At 41.4% G+C, this 12,199-nt stretch overlaps 1 protein-coding gene across 5 annotated transcripts in view; it reads left to right on the top strand.

Moving 5' to 3' along the window:
- Positions 1-12,199, top strand: part of DENND1A (DENN domain containing 1A) — a 509,265-nt gene that overhangs the window by 107,236 nt on the left and 389,830 nt on the right. The window contains exon 1 of one of the 5 annotated variants that reach the window (XM_042963737.1): positions 10,418-10,462. The exons of the other annotated variants lie outside the window; for them this stretch is intronic. The gene's annotated coding sequence lies outside the window, so the exon portion shown is untranslated. Of the gene's footprint in view, positions 1-10,417; positions 10,463-12,199 lie in introns of those variants that run through there. 5 annotated transcript variants of the gene reach the window in all.

Genomic DNA, 12,199 nt, shown 5'->3' with positions numbered 1-12,199 from the left:
AGACATATTGGTCTTTTTTTCTTGGGTCTAAGAAAAGTTGACCCAGTATGTTCTGTTCTACCAAATATCCCTAGCTATGGCTTGCCATGTTGAAGGGATATTAAAAAATACCCAACCCTTTCTTTAAACATTTTTTGTTTTTTTTTGTTTTTTGTTTTTTGGTTTTTTTTTTTTTTTTTTTGATGAGGAGGGCTTTGCCAAGAGCCCTTAGGAATTAGGAGTAAATGGCTGTGATCAGACTGTTCTGCTATTTTGGAGAAACAACTGACTATCCACTTAAAAACAGTTGCTTGCTCATAGCCTTCATAAAAATAAATTTCAGTTGGATTAAAGACCTACATTAAAAAAGGAAAAGTTCATAATATTTGAAGAAAATGTGAGAATAGTTTTAGAGTTATAGATAGGAAAGAATTTCTTGACTAAGATATGAAAAAGCACAAATCCTGATGGAAAGGACTTGATGTAACCACACCTAAAATTTGAAACCTTGGTATGGCAAAAGAAACTATAAACAAAAATTTCAGATTAAAGGGAAATTTTTGTGAGGCTTGGGACCCAAATACATAAGGGAACATATGCAAGAAAGAAATAGGAAAACAGGCAAAAAGTATTAAACAGGTCACAGAAGAAGAAATCCAAGTGGTTGATAATCATATAAAAAGATTGCATCATTAAAAATCAGGGAAATAACAATCAATGCCAAGAGATACCATTTCTTACATGAGAGCGGCAGAAAAATTTAAAAGTTGAATAATACCAAGTATTGGTGAAAATGTGGGCGGACAAAAACTCGTAACTCTTTTGTTAATACCTAGTAAAGTGAAAGGTGCTCATACCCTAGGAACCAACAGTTTCAGTTTTAAGTAGATAATGTAAGGAAATTCTCACATATGCACAAGGAGGTATAATCAGTATGTTCATAGCATCATTTTTTAAATAGAAAACTTAAATATTTTTAAATATTGAAAACTTAAATGGCCACCAGTAGAGGAAATGGATAAACTATGACTTATGTGTAATCAGAGAATTTTATAGCCATTAAAATGAATGAATCCAAATTGGACAAATCTCAAAAAATATAATTGAGTAAAAAAGCAAGCTGAAAAGGCAGTATCCAGATATGTCAATGTTAAAACCGCAAAACAACTCTATATTTTTGCCATGCGTGCATTCATGTGTGTTAATAGTGTACAAGCAAGGGGAAGGCTGCACACTAACCTCGAGATGATGGTGATTCTCTAGAAGGAGGAGAATGGGATGAGTGTAGGAGGCAGTGCTTTAGCTAGATTTGTAAATAGAAATGTTGCAGAAGTTAATGTTTCTGCCCATCGGTTGGTGAATTAATAGATAAAATGTGTTAGACTCGTATAATGGGAAAGTATTCAGCTATATAAAGAAACTACTGATATATGCCATGGCGTGGATGCACTTCCCAAACATTACTCCAAGTGAAAGACACAAGACACAAGAGGCCAGGTATTGTACGATTGTATTTAGGTGAATGTCCAGAAAAAGCAAATGTAGAAGGTTAGAGTAGATTAAGGGTAGGAAAATAGGTTAAATAGTAAAGGGGCGTGAGGATTTCATTGGGGTGATAAAAATGTTCTAAAACTGATTTATGGTGATGGTTGCACAAGTTGGTAAATTTACTAATAATCATCGAAGTATACAGTTCAAACTGGTGAATTATGTCATGCGTAAAATGTACTGAAGTCATCCCATAAAAAGTTAATATTAAATCTTTGTAGCAGTCAATATGAAAGTATTTCCGGGTCCAATTAAAAATTATTAAGGGGTGCCTGGGTGACTCGGTTGGTTAGGTGTTCTGACTCTTGGTTTCAGCTCAGGTCATGAACTCATGGTCTGTGGGATCAAGCCCTGCATTGGGCTTCAAACTGACAGCACGGAAACTGCTTGGGATTCTGTCTCTCTCACCCTCTCTCTGCCCCTCCCCTGCTTGTGCAAATGCATGCACGCTCTCTCTCTTTCTCTCTGAAATAAACTGTAAAAAAAAATTATTAAAAAGGACACTTTTTCATGTCATTTACAGTTCCAGATCACTTTATTATTTTTAAAAATGTATTGAGATTTAGAAAGAGGTTAAATCCACGAAAGTAAGTATATAGCTTCATGAATGTATATAGTCCTGTAACCCTTACCCAGATCAAGATCATTTGGAGTACAGCAATGTGATTATAGTTAACAATACTGAATTATGTACTTGAAATTTGCTAAGAGGGTACATCTTCAGTAAGTGTTCTCACCACACACAAAAACGGTAACTGTGCGAAGTGATGGATATGTTGTGCAGCTGGATTGTGGTGATCATATAAGAATATCAAAACATCAAATTGTATACCATAAATGTATACAGTTTTTTGTTTGTCAATTATACCTCACTAGAGATTGGGTGAAACATCCTGTGTGGCACCCCAGAAGGCTCTGTTGTGTTTCCTCTTAGCGTCCTCCCTTCTCCTGCCCCCAAAGACAACTACTGATTTGATTTTTATTGCCAAGTATTAGTCTTATTTTTGAACTTCATAGAAGTGGGTTCATATAGTTTTATTCAAAAATATGTCTGTGAGATTCACCCATGTTGCATATAGTTCATTCTTTCTCATTGCTATACAGTCTTCCACTGTAAATATACTACAGTTCATCCCTCTGTTGATCGACACTTTTGTTTTATAATAAAGCTACAATAAGCAATAAAGCTACAGTGAATATTCTTGTACATGTCTTTTGGTGTACATATACATTTGGTTCTCCTGGGTATATATCTAAGAGGGAATTACTAGGTCATGAGGTGGGTGTATGTGACTTTCACTAAATATTGTCAAATTTCTAAAGTGGTTGTTGAACTTATTCTCCCTCTAGCAGTATATGAGTTCTGGTTGCTCCACATCGTCCTAAACCACTCTTAATGGCTCCATTGCATGGGTTGACCATAATTTATTTACCCATTTCCCTGTTGATTGATATTTGGGTGGTTTCATAGTTACAGTATTTTGAAAAACACTCTAATGAACTTTTTTGTAGAAGGCAGTGGCTTCCATGAGTTCTATAAATGCTTTCCTAGAAGTAAAATTGGTGATTTAAAAGGCATGGGCATTTAAAATTGATTCTATTTGTGCTTCTGAAAAATTATAATTAATTACTTTCCATCCAACCACATTCTCTGTTGCTGACTGTGTGAGAGTGCTTCTTTCCCCAGATGCTTCGGCCTCCAGAAGTTTTCCATACTTTTAACCTTTGCTTACCTGATGAGGGGAAGACAATGACAGGACTTATGGGACTGTAAAATTTCAGCACCTCTTTCCAACCCTTTTCTGGCATCTTGCAGGGTGGTAAGGTATGGGGCCTGGTGTCCCAACTCCTTTGGAAATGCTTTCAGTTTTGGAGTCTGCGAGGGGAAGGAAGGCCAGGTCGATCGCTTAACAGGATCTAGTCAAGGCTTCGTGCAAGAAAGGTGAACAAATTCAAGCTCAAATGGAAATATTGGCTACCTAGATAACTGTGGACTATGTTGGTGTGGGATAGGGAGCAGATACATTTCTTTGGCAGAGGCTGCCACCTCTCTTCCCTCATCTGAGTAGGAATGAGAGTCCTTGTTGACCCTTTCTTTCAAAACTGTCCTAATTTCTGTTGTACTTGAGCAACTTCGACAGAGTATTTGTTACCTCTTATGAGGGAGAGAACACAGGTCATGTCTCTTGATGCCCTCTTAGTGCCTAACATGCTGCTTACCAGTAGTGGGTGTATAAAAAATAATTTTTCGGTGAATGACTCCTTCACCGAAAGACTCTTTTTTATCACCTTGGAAAGGCAATATCAGGATAGTTTGACAACCTCGTATTACTGCTCAAGATTAGACCTTCTTGGGGAGGGCCAATGGTGATCAACTGAGGGCAAGGACAGGCTAGGAGCCCAGTGTGGGTTAGCAAAGGCTCCTGTCTGGCTGAACTGGGATAATAGGACAAATGTAAAAGATCAAACGTCTTACCGGGAAAGGAAGGGGAGCACTAAGACAGCAGGGCTGACCAGGAAGGGTCAGGATTTTAAGTAGAGCTCAGAAATAGAGCTGAGGTGAAGACTCCAATCATATGTAAGCAGACGGTCGCAGAGAGGAACTGAATCATTGGCTACTTTGGAAGCTGTTTAGTGTCTTTTTTTTTTTTTTTTTAAGTTTATTAATTTTGAGAGAGAGAAAGAGAGGCAGTGCAAGTGAGGGAGGGGCAGAGAGAGAAAGATAGATAAAGAGACACACAGAGAGAGAGAGAGAGAATGAATCCCAAGCAGGCTCCGCACTGAGCCCAATGTGGGGCTCGAACCCCTGAACTGTGAGATCATGACCTGAGCCAAAAATCAAGAGTCGGACACCTAACTGACTGAGCCACTCAGGCACCCCAAAGCTTCTTAGTGTTTTTTTTCTGCCTTATGCATAATGGGGGCCTTGGGAGGAAAACGAGTATTAAGCATCTGCTAGGTGCCAGCTACTGTTCAAAGTGCTTCACATCCAGTATTAATCTTGAAAATTCTGTGAGGCAGATAATTATTATGCCCAATTTATATATAGATCAGGGCCCTGGTGCTCAGAAAAACAGGTTTGTGCAGGATCACACAGCTGGTAAGTAGTTGAATCAAGATTCTAATTTAGGACTGAGTTCAGTGCTCATTCTCTTTTTTGCTTGCCACACGATTATGAAAAATAATATTAAAAATGATAGTAATGCCTAATATATACTGGTAGCTTACACATGCTGGCCCTTAGTTCAACTTCTTTAAGTGCATTATTTCATTTATTGTGTCATAGCAGCCCTATAAAACAGATACTGTCTTAATCCCCATTTTACAGATGAGGAAGCGAAGCCCAGAGAGGTTAAATAGCCAACACAAAGTCACACAGCTGATTACTAGAAGAGTTAAGTGTCGAAATCCAGTTCACGCCAGCTTCTCGGGTTGTAGTCTGGAGTGATCTTGCCCAAATGGTGTCCAAACAACTTCATTAGCCTTGAGGGTCTGCAGCTTTCTCCTGTCAGGCACTGGGATCACCTTACTGTTCACCGTTTGCATAATCCTGCAGGTGCCAGGGGCTTCCAGAAGAAATAGATCTAGAGTTGGCTGTGTACGTTGAGCTAACCCATATAAGCTACTTATATGGGTTGTCTTCCATCAGGTGAGATAGTGGACTGTGTAAGTCCTAGAAGAGGGCCATGGTGGTGTGGGGCAGGTTTGTCCTGACTAGCATGTGTAGAGAGAAAGGCCTGATCAATGCCCTGAGATTAACACTCCACAGCCAGAGTTTACTGCATCCTGTGAACTCAGTTACTCACCCCTGTCCCCTGTTGCGTCTGGGAAGAGTCAACCCTGACAAAGTCCCATTCCTATTCTTGGGGGATGATTTGCTTGTTTATACAAAGGTATCTATGTGAGGGACTGTGTGAGCAAGTCTGAGAGAAGAGCCATAACTGTCTTTGCTTCACCTTTATCTCAATGTGCCCTGAGCACAGACTAATTCTCTGAGAACCCTAGTTTATTTGGTCTTGAAGAGCTTGAAGAACTTACTGGAATTTTGACAGTGGTTAGCTTTAGGCACTATAGGGTTTGCATAGGGTCTGTTTTGTGTACCAGCCTTCTGCTGCCCTCTTAACTGCTCCCTTCTCTCGCCTGCTGGCCCACATTTCCTGTGGGTCCTGTTTCTCCAGCCCTGGCTCCTCACCTGGCTCTACAGAGCTTGCCTTCCCTTGTGATTCGGCATGGATGCAGAGTCCAGAGCGTAGGGAAACCCTGAGTGAACTTTATCCAGAAGAGAGTTGTGCTTTTAAGACCCGTTGAGGAAATGCAAGTGGAGGAGGAGAGATCTCCCAGCGTTATTCCAAGCCAAGAATTCTTGTGTTATCTCCTACGAAGTGTTATTGGTTGAAATGGAGGCTGGGCCTTTATAGAATGCAGGTTTTATAGCAATGGAAGGAGGGAGGAAACCCCTCCAGATAATGAGGCGAAACCACAGAAGCAAAGTCGTGGAACCAAGCAGAGGACGAAAGGAGTCTTTAAAATTCTCATTGTTATGTCAAGTGTATCGGTCTAGTTCAGGACAGTTATTGAATTAATTGCTTCTTTTCTTTCTTTTCTTTTAAGTTTATTTATTTACTAGGGAGACAGCGCAAGCGGGGGAGGGACAGAAAGGAAGAGGGAGACACAGAATCCAAGACAGGCTCCAGGCTCTGAGCTGTCAGTGCAGAGCCTGGCACGGGTCTCGAACTCACGAGCAGTGAGATCATGCCCTGAGCCGAAGTCAGACGCTCAACCAACTGAGCTACCCAGGTGCCTTGAGTTAATTGCTTCTTAATGTAAAATAAATATTTCAGCGTGCAGACTTCCTAAATCCTTAAAAAGGGCCTATATAGAATGGTATTTCAGTATTAGCCACTCCTGCTTAAATTTAAAATTTCACTTCATTGAAAGGACTTTATTTTGTTTTCTGTCTTTTATGAGAGTCTTGTTAACTCGGTAGGATGGTTGGCCACAGGGAAAACCAGAAAGAAGTGCTTTCCTCAGGGCCATTTTCCTTTAAAGGAAACTTGTAGATATGGATGTTTTACCAAAGCAGTGAGTTGTCTGAGGATCTTAGATCATAGGATGACAGAATTTTAGAGTACAAAACACTCTTTTAGTCAACACTTCCAGTTTATATTTCAGAGAATTCACAAAGACTTACTTATGATCACATAGTGGCAGAATCTAGGCCTGCTGATTCCCAATCTGATACTTTAGTATTCGTGCTAAATCTTTTTCATGTTACAATGGTTATTGCAATTTTCTGAAAGCTTACTGAAAATGATTGTGTGTTAAGAGTCAGATATTGTTCTAGGTGCAGAAGACACAAAGATAAATAAAAGTGGTTCTACGTTCAAGAAGGGTAGGGTTAGGTAGGGCAAGTCAGCAAGTACATAGAAGATTGTCCAGTGTGATAATAGCACAGAGGTATGCACAGGAAGCGTATCAGTCAAGGTCTAGTTGAAGTTAAGAGAAACCACTCTATCAGAAAAGGAGTGAATACAGAGAATTCAGTCTTACGGAATCATTAGAAATCCTGAGTGTAGGAATACGCTTTAAGTTGAGTCTCCAGGAATGACTTTCAGAGTCACACTGTAGAGGTAGCTGGAAGATTCTGGAAGCTGCTATCCCAAATGTCAGCCCCAGGGTATTCCCACCTTTGACCACTTGGGCTTAGGAAGTGTCTAACAAATTTGTTGCCTCCAGAGCCATCATGCCATTCCTGCTAGTTCTGCATTAGAAAAAAAAAAAAATCTTTTTGTTCCCTCCTGGCTCTCTTCTTGCCTGTGCTCTGATTTCAGGTCTCACCAAGTGGATCTGATTGGTGGAGCCCAAATCATAGCTGGTACCCTAGTGTCAGGGGCCTTAGAGAAATAAAATTTTTAACTTTCCAGCCTTTATAATACTAGAGGACCCATAGAAGGAGATTATAGTAGGGGTCTTACTAGTAATAGTGTTAGTAATAGTAATGGGGCGCCTGGGGGCCCAGTCGGTTAAGTGTCTGACTCCTGATTTCGCCTCAGGTCATGATCTCACAGTTTATGAGTTCGAGCCCTGCATCAGGCTCTGTGCTAACTGCACAGAGCCTGCTTGAGATTCTTTCTCTCTCTGCCCCTCCCCTGTTGATGCTTGCTCTCTGTCTCTCAAAACAAACAAAACATAGTAATAGTAACAATGTAATATATACATATAACAACGTAATATATACATATAATATATAGAACACATGATTTATATAATACATTGTGTACGCACGCACGTAATGTAATTGTAACATAATGCTCAAAGTAGAGTGAGCCAGTCTATAGTTAACTGGGATCAAGGCCTGAGAGGGGCAATCAACCTGCTAGTGGTGGGAAAGAAAGGCCAGAGAATTTTCACTGAAAGGAGTACCTGACCTGAGACTCAAAGATGGAATTGAAGCTGTCTCACCTTTTCTGAGGAACGTACCCTGGTATTTATCAGGTCTGTAAAATAGCTATCCTCAGAGCTCTGTCCTCAGATGAGCGACATCAGTACGACTTTGGGACTTGTTAGAAATGGAATTTCTTGGGTGCCACCCAGACTTACTGAGACAGAAGCTGAATGAAGCCGTTCAGGTGATTTTGATGCACACCCAAGTTTCATAACCTCTGCTGTGTTAGTCCAGTGAGTAAGACCTGTAGTCAGCGGTAGTAGATTCCTGGAAGAGGCTGGTGGGGGGCATAATAAGCTATATATGCACAGTGATTAAAATCTATAGATTTTTGAGTCAAATCTATGGGTTTGAATCTTGGCTTTTACATTAGCCCATCTGTGTGATTAAGAGCCAGTGATGTCACCTCTCCTGGTCTTCTGGGGATAACAATACTTGCAGAATTGTTGAGCTTCAGTGACACGGGTCTATGCCTCTCACAGATGGGACGCAGGATGGGCATAAAGTCTTTTGGAGGAGACTTGATGAGAAACACCCTTAAATTAATCTTTCTTGGGAAATTTTATAAAGGCATTTCAGAGTAGAGTTCAATTCAGAAAGCATTTATGGCAGGCAGTCTGCTCTGTGTTTGGCACTGTGCTTGAATGCCATGGTGCCTTGATTCTTGGGAAGAGTACAGATGGTAGAGAGATGTGGGTCCTGGCCTTGGGAACTGCTTATTTTATTAAGAAGACAAGTACTTAGACAAGGGAAGTAACAGTCTAAGATAGTAAAATAATTAGATGCACAGTCAGGTGTTAATAATTTATGATGCTACAAAAACAGTAAATATTACAGAAGCTCAGAGGAAATCAGTCATTGTGAATTGAAGTAATCAGGGGTAGATTCCTGGAAGAGGCAGATGGGGACATTATATGTGGGCCGTTTAAGTCAAATTTCTCAGGAGCATATTCCTTTATTTACAGAGTTTTTTTCTCCTTTTTTCTTTTTCTTTTTAAATTATGAACGTTGTTTAAAAATGTGAAAAATTCAGGAAATAAGGCAAAAAAAAAAAAACAAAACGCTGTAATTCCACAACTCAGACACGTAGCTAGAAGTTTTGCTGGGTTTCCATTTTGTGTCTTCTGAAAAAAAATTTTTTTTTAATAGCAGTTGTTGTTACAGTGTGATACATCTTTATATTCCATTGTGAGTTAATTCTTCTTAATGCAGTGATGTTAGTATTCTCCCATGTTATTACAGACAAAACCGAATTTTGATGGTGGCATGTCGGTGTTGGGTCACTTGAGTTTATTAATACTCCCAATTTTTGAAATGATGTTTGAAAAAACATAAAAGCAATTATTGTATTTCCTTGGGATAGATTCTGAGAAGTGGAATTACGAGGGTATGGGTTGTGGGCTCAGGAAACATGTTGCCAAATTATTTGCTGGAAGGAGTGGTTGAATTTATGCTCCCTTTCTTCCTTCATTCTCTTTGACTCATTCAGTATTTATGTGCTAGGCCCTATTCCAGGTTCTGGGGATATAGTAGTGAATGAAATAGGCAAAATTCCCTGCCATCAGAAAGCATACACACTAGTAGGGGGAAACAGATAATAAGAAAGTATGTAGTATGTTGGATGATAAAATGTGCTAAGGAGAAAAATAAGACCGGGAGAGAGAACAAGGAATTGTGGGGAGAGGGAAATTATAATTTTAAATAAGGTGATTGGGCAAGGCAGCGCTGGGAAAGGAACTTGTGAATGAAGACAGATAACACATGCTTCATTCCTGGGTATTTATCTCACAGAGCGAACGGTGAGGGAAAGGGCCGCGAAGTGGAAGCACGGCTTGCGTGTTTGCAGAAAGGCAAGGAGACCTGTACGTCTGGAACAGAGTCGGGGGGCAGGCTAGTAGGAAGCGAGGTCAGAGGGTTGCTGGTGAAGGACGACCTGACTTAAGTGATAGGATTACTCTGGCTGCTGTGTTGAGAACAGTCTGTAAGGAATCAGAGGCAGGAGCAAGAGAACCCTTTGTTAGGACACTGTTGTAGTGGAATGATGGTGACTTAGACCAGAGTGATAGTGGTGGCGATGGAGAGAAATGGTCAGAACTTGAGTTTATTTTGAAGGTTTAGTTGACAGGATTGGCTGACAGATTGGATCTGAAATGTGGGAGAAAGATCAGGAGTTTGGCGTTGGACATGTTAAATTTGAGATGTCTGCTAAGGCATCCAAGTGGAGATGTTGAGTAGACAGTGAGATAAATGAGACTGGAGTTGGAAGAGGCCTGAGCTGGAGAAATCAGTGTAAAGCTGACAGTGCATGTTTGTATTTGTAGTGATGAGACTGAAAGAGACTGGTGAAGGAGGACATCAAGAAAGAAAAGTGAAGTCCAAGGACTGAGGTCTGGGGCCCTTCAGCAGGGAGAGGTTAGCAAGGAGCTTAAAAGAGAAGCCGTGAGTCAGAGGGACCCTCTGGAAGAGTGTCGAGTGGTGCTTATAGGCCAGGTAAGATGAGGAAGGAGGACTGATAATTGATGTTGGGAGTAAGAAGTGAGTTGGTGTGGTCATTAGTACGGGAGCAGTTTTACAGAAGTGCTGGGGCATAGAAGCTTGGTTGCCATGGGTTCAAAGAGAGTGAGAAGAGAGGAATTGGCAAGCGCGAGTATACTCTTGAAGTATATAGCTGTAAAGACAGTGAAAGAAATGGGGTGGTAGCTATGGGGGGCTTGCCCTTTTACTTTTTTTTTTTTACGTTTATTTATTTATTTTGAGAGAGACAATGTGAGTGGGGGAGGGGCAGAGAGAGAGAGGGAGAGAGAGAATCCCAAGCAGACTCCACACCAGCAGCACAGAGCCCAAAGTGGGGTCTGAACTCATGAAACTGTGAGATCATGACCTGTAACTGAGACTAAGAGTTGGACACTTAACTGATTGAGCCACCCAGGCGCCCCAGGGGCTTGACCTTTTAAAAAAGCATAGCAGAAATAACTGCATGTTGGCATGCTGATGGGAAAGATCCAGTAGAGAGGTAAAATTAATAACATAGAATTGGTAGAGCAATGTCTGAGTTGGCGAGAGGGGATGGGGTCCTGGTGCACAAGTGGAAGAAGGGCCTTTGCAAGGGCACAGACAGTTGATCGTATCAGTAGGACAAAGGCGGAGTCTGTGGGTCAGTGATCTCAAGTGGCTAGAAGACGTGGCGGAGGCTTGTGGGAGTTCTCTTCTGATTAATTTTCTCAGTGAAGGGGCAAACAAGGTAATTAGTGGCAATTGAAGATGGAGAAGGTTTGAGGGGAGAGAAGAAAGTATGAAATCCTCACCGTGGAGAACAAGAGAGTGAATGAATTAAGGAGAATGTGGTATAATTACCTACGCTCACTTAGAGTAAAGAATCCAAATTTAAAGCTAGATTAGTCAGCAGAGTTGGATGTTTTTCTCTGGCCGGTACCGGGGTGCAGGTGGATCATTGGATTTTTGCCAAGTAAGGTTGACAAAGTAAGGGAGGCATAAAGATGTCGAAGTATGGAAAAGAATGGTTATAAAATAGAATTTCAACTGGGTGAGGAGGATAGTGTGGACCTGAGGTGGATAAAGGGGAGTGAAAAGATTAGTAGAGTGTCCCTGTGGGGTTGAAGAATGAAGACAATACTGTAGGGACTGAACTAGAAGGGAGGGTCATGGTTGGAGGCTTAGGTGCTGGAAACTGATTATTGAGGGATTTTCCGTTTTTGGTAACTGCAGAGTTTGGGTTTGACCATGGGAGTGAGTAGCTGAGATTGGGTAGAGGATCAGATCCTTGGCCGGGAGGAGGCCAAGGAATCAAGAATTCAGGGATTCAGAAGGATTTTCTGTGTGCATAGTGGGATCACTAAGACTTGTGGTGGGAGTGGCCGTGGAGTCAGTGTCCGTGCACCAGGATCCGTGTGACTCAAGGAACGAGGAGTAACCCCGGGATTGGTAGATGAGAACAGAGTGGGGGTTGGGGAGTGTAGTTGGAGAGTAGTTTGGTGACCTCAGGTTAAAATCTGGAATTTTGGACGATGAGGGAGAAAGGTCCAGAAGTGGAAACAAGGAACAGAGGCTTCCAGGATGGAGAGGAAGCATTCGGCCGTGGAGAGGGCTCCAGAGGAAGCCAGCATTAGGTCAGGGTGAGAACGTAGGAGTGGGAAGGGAGCTTAGTGCGAAGAGATTGAGAATTCTACTGATCACTGACCAGGAGTGCCAGAAGGCGAGTGAAGGAGT

The sequence above is a fragment of the Panthera tigris genome, chromosome D4 (assembly GCF_018350195.1).
Source record: "Panthera tigris isolate Pti1 chromosome D4, P.tigris_Pti1_mat1.1, whole genome shotgun sequence".
NCBI classification, from domain to species: Eukaryota; Metazoa; Chordata; class Mammalia; order Carnivora; family Felidae; genus Panthera; species Panthera tigris.
This window is presented reverse-complemented; position numbering and strand designations above follow the sequence as displayed.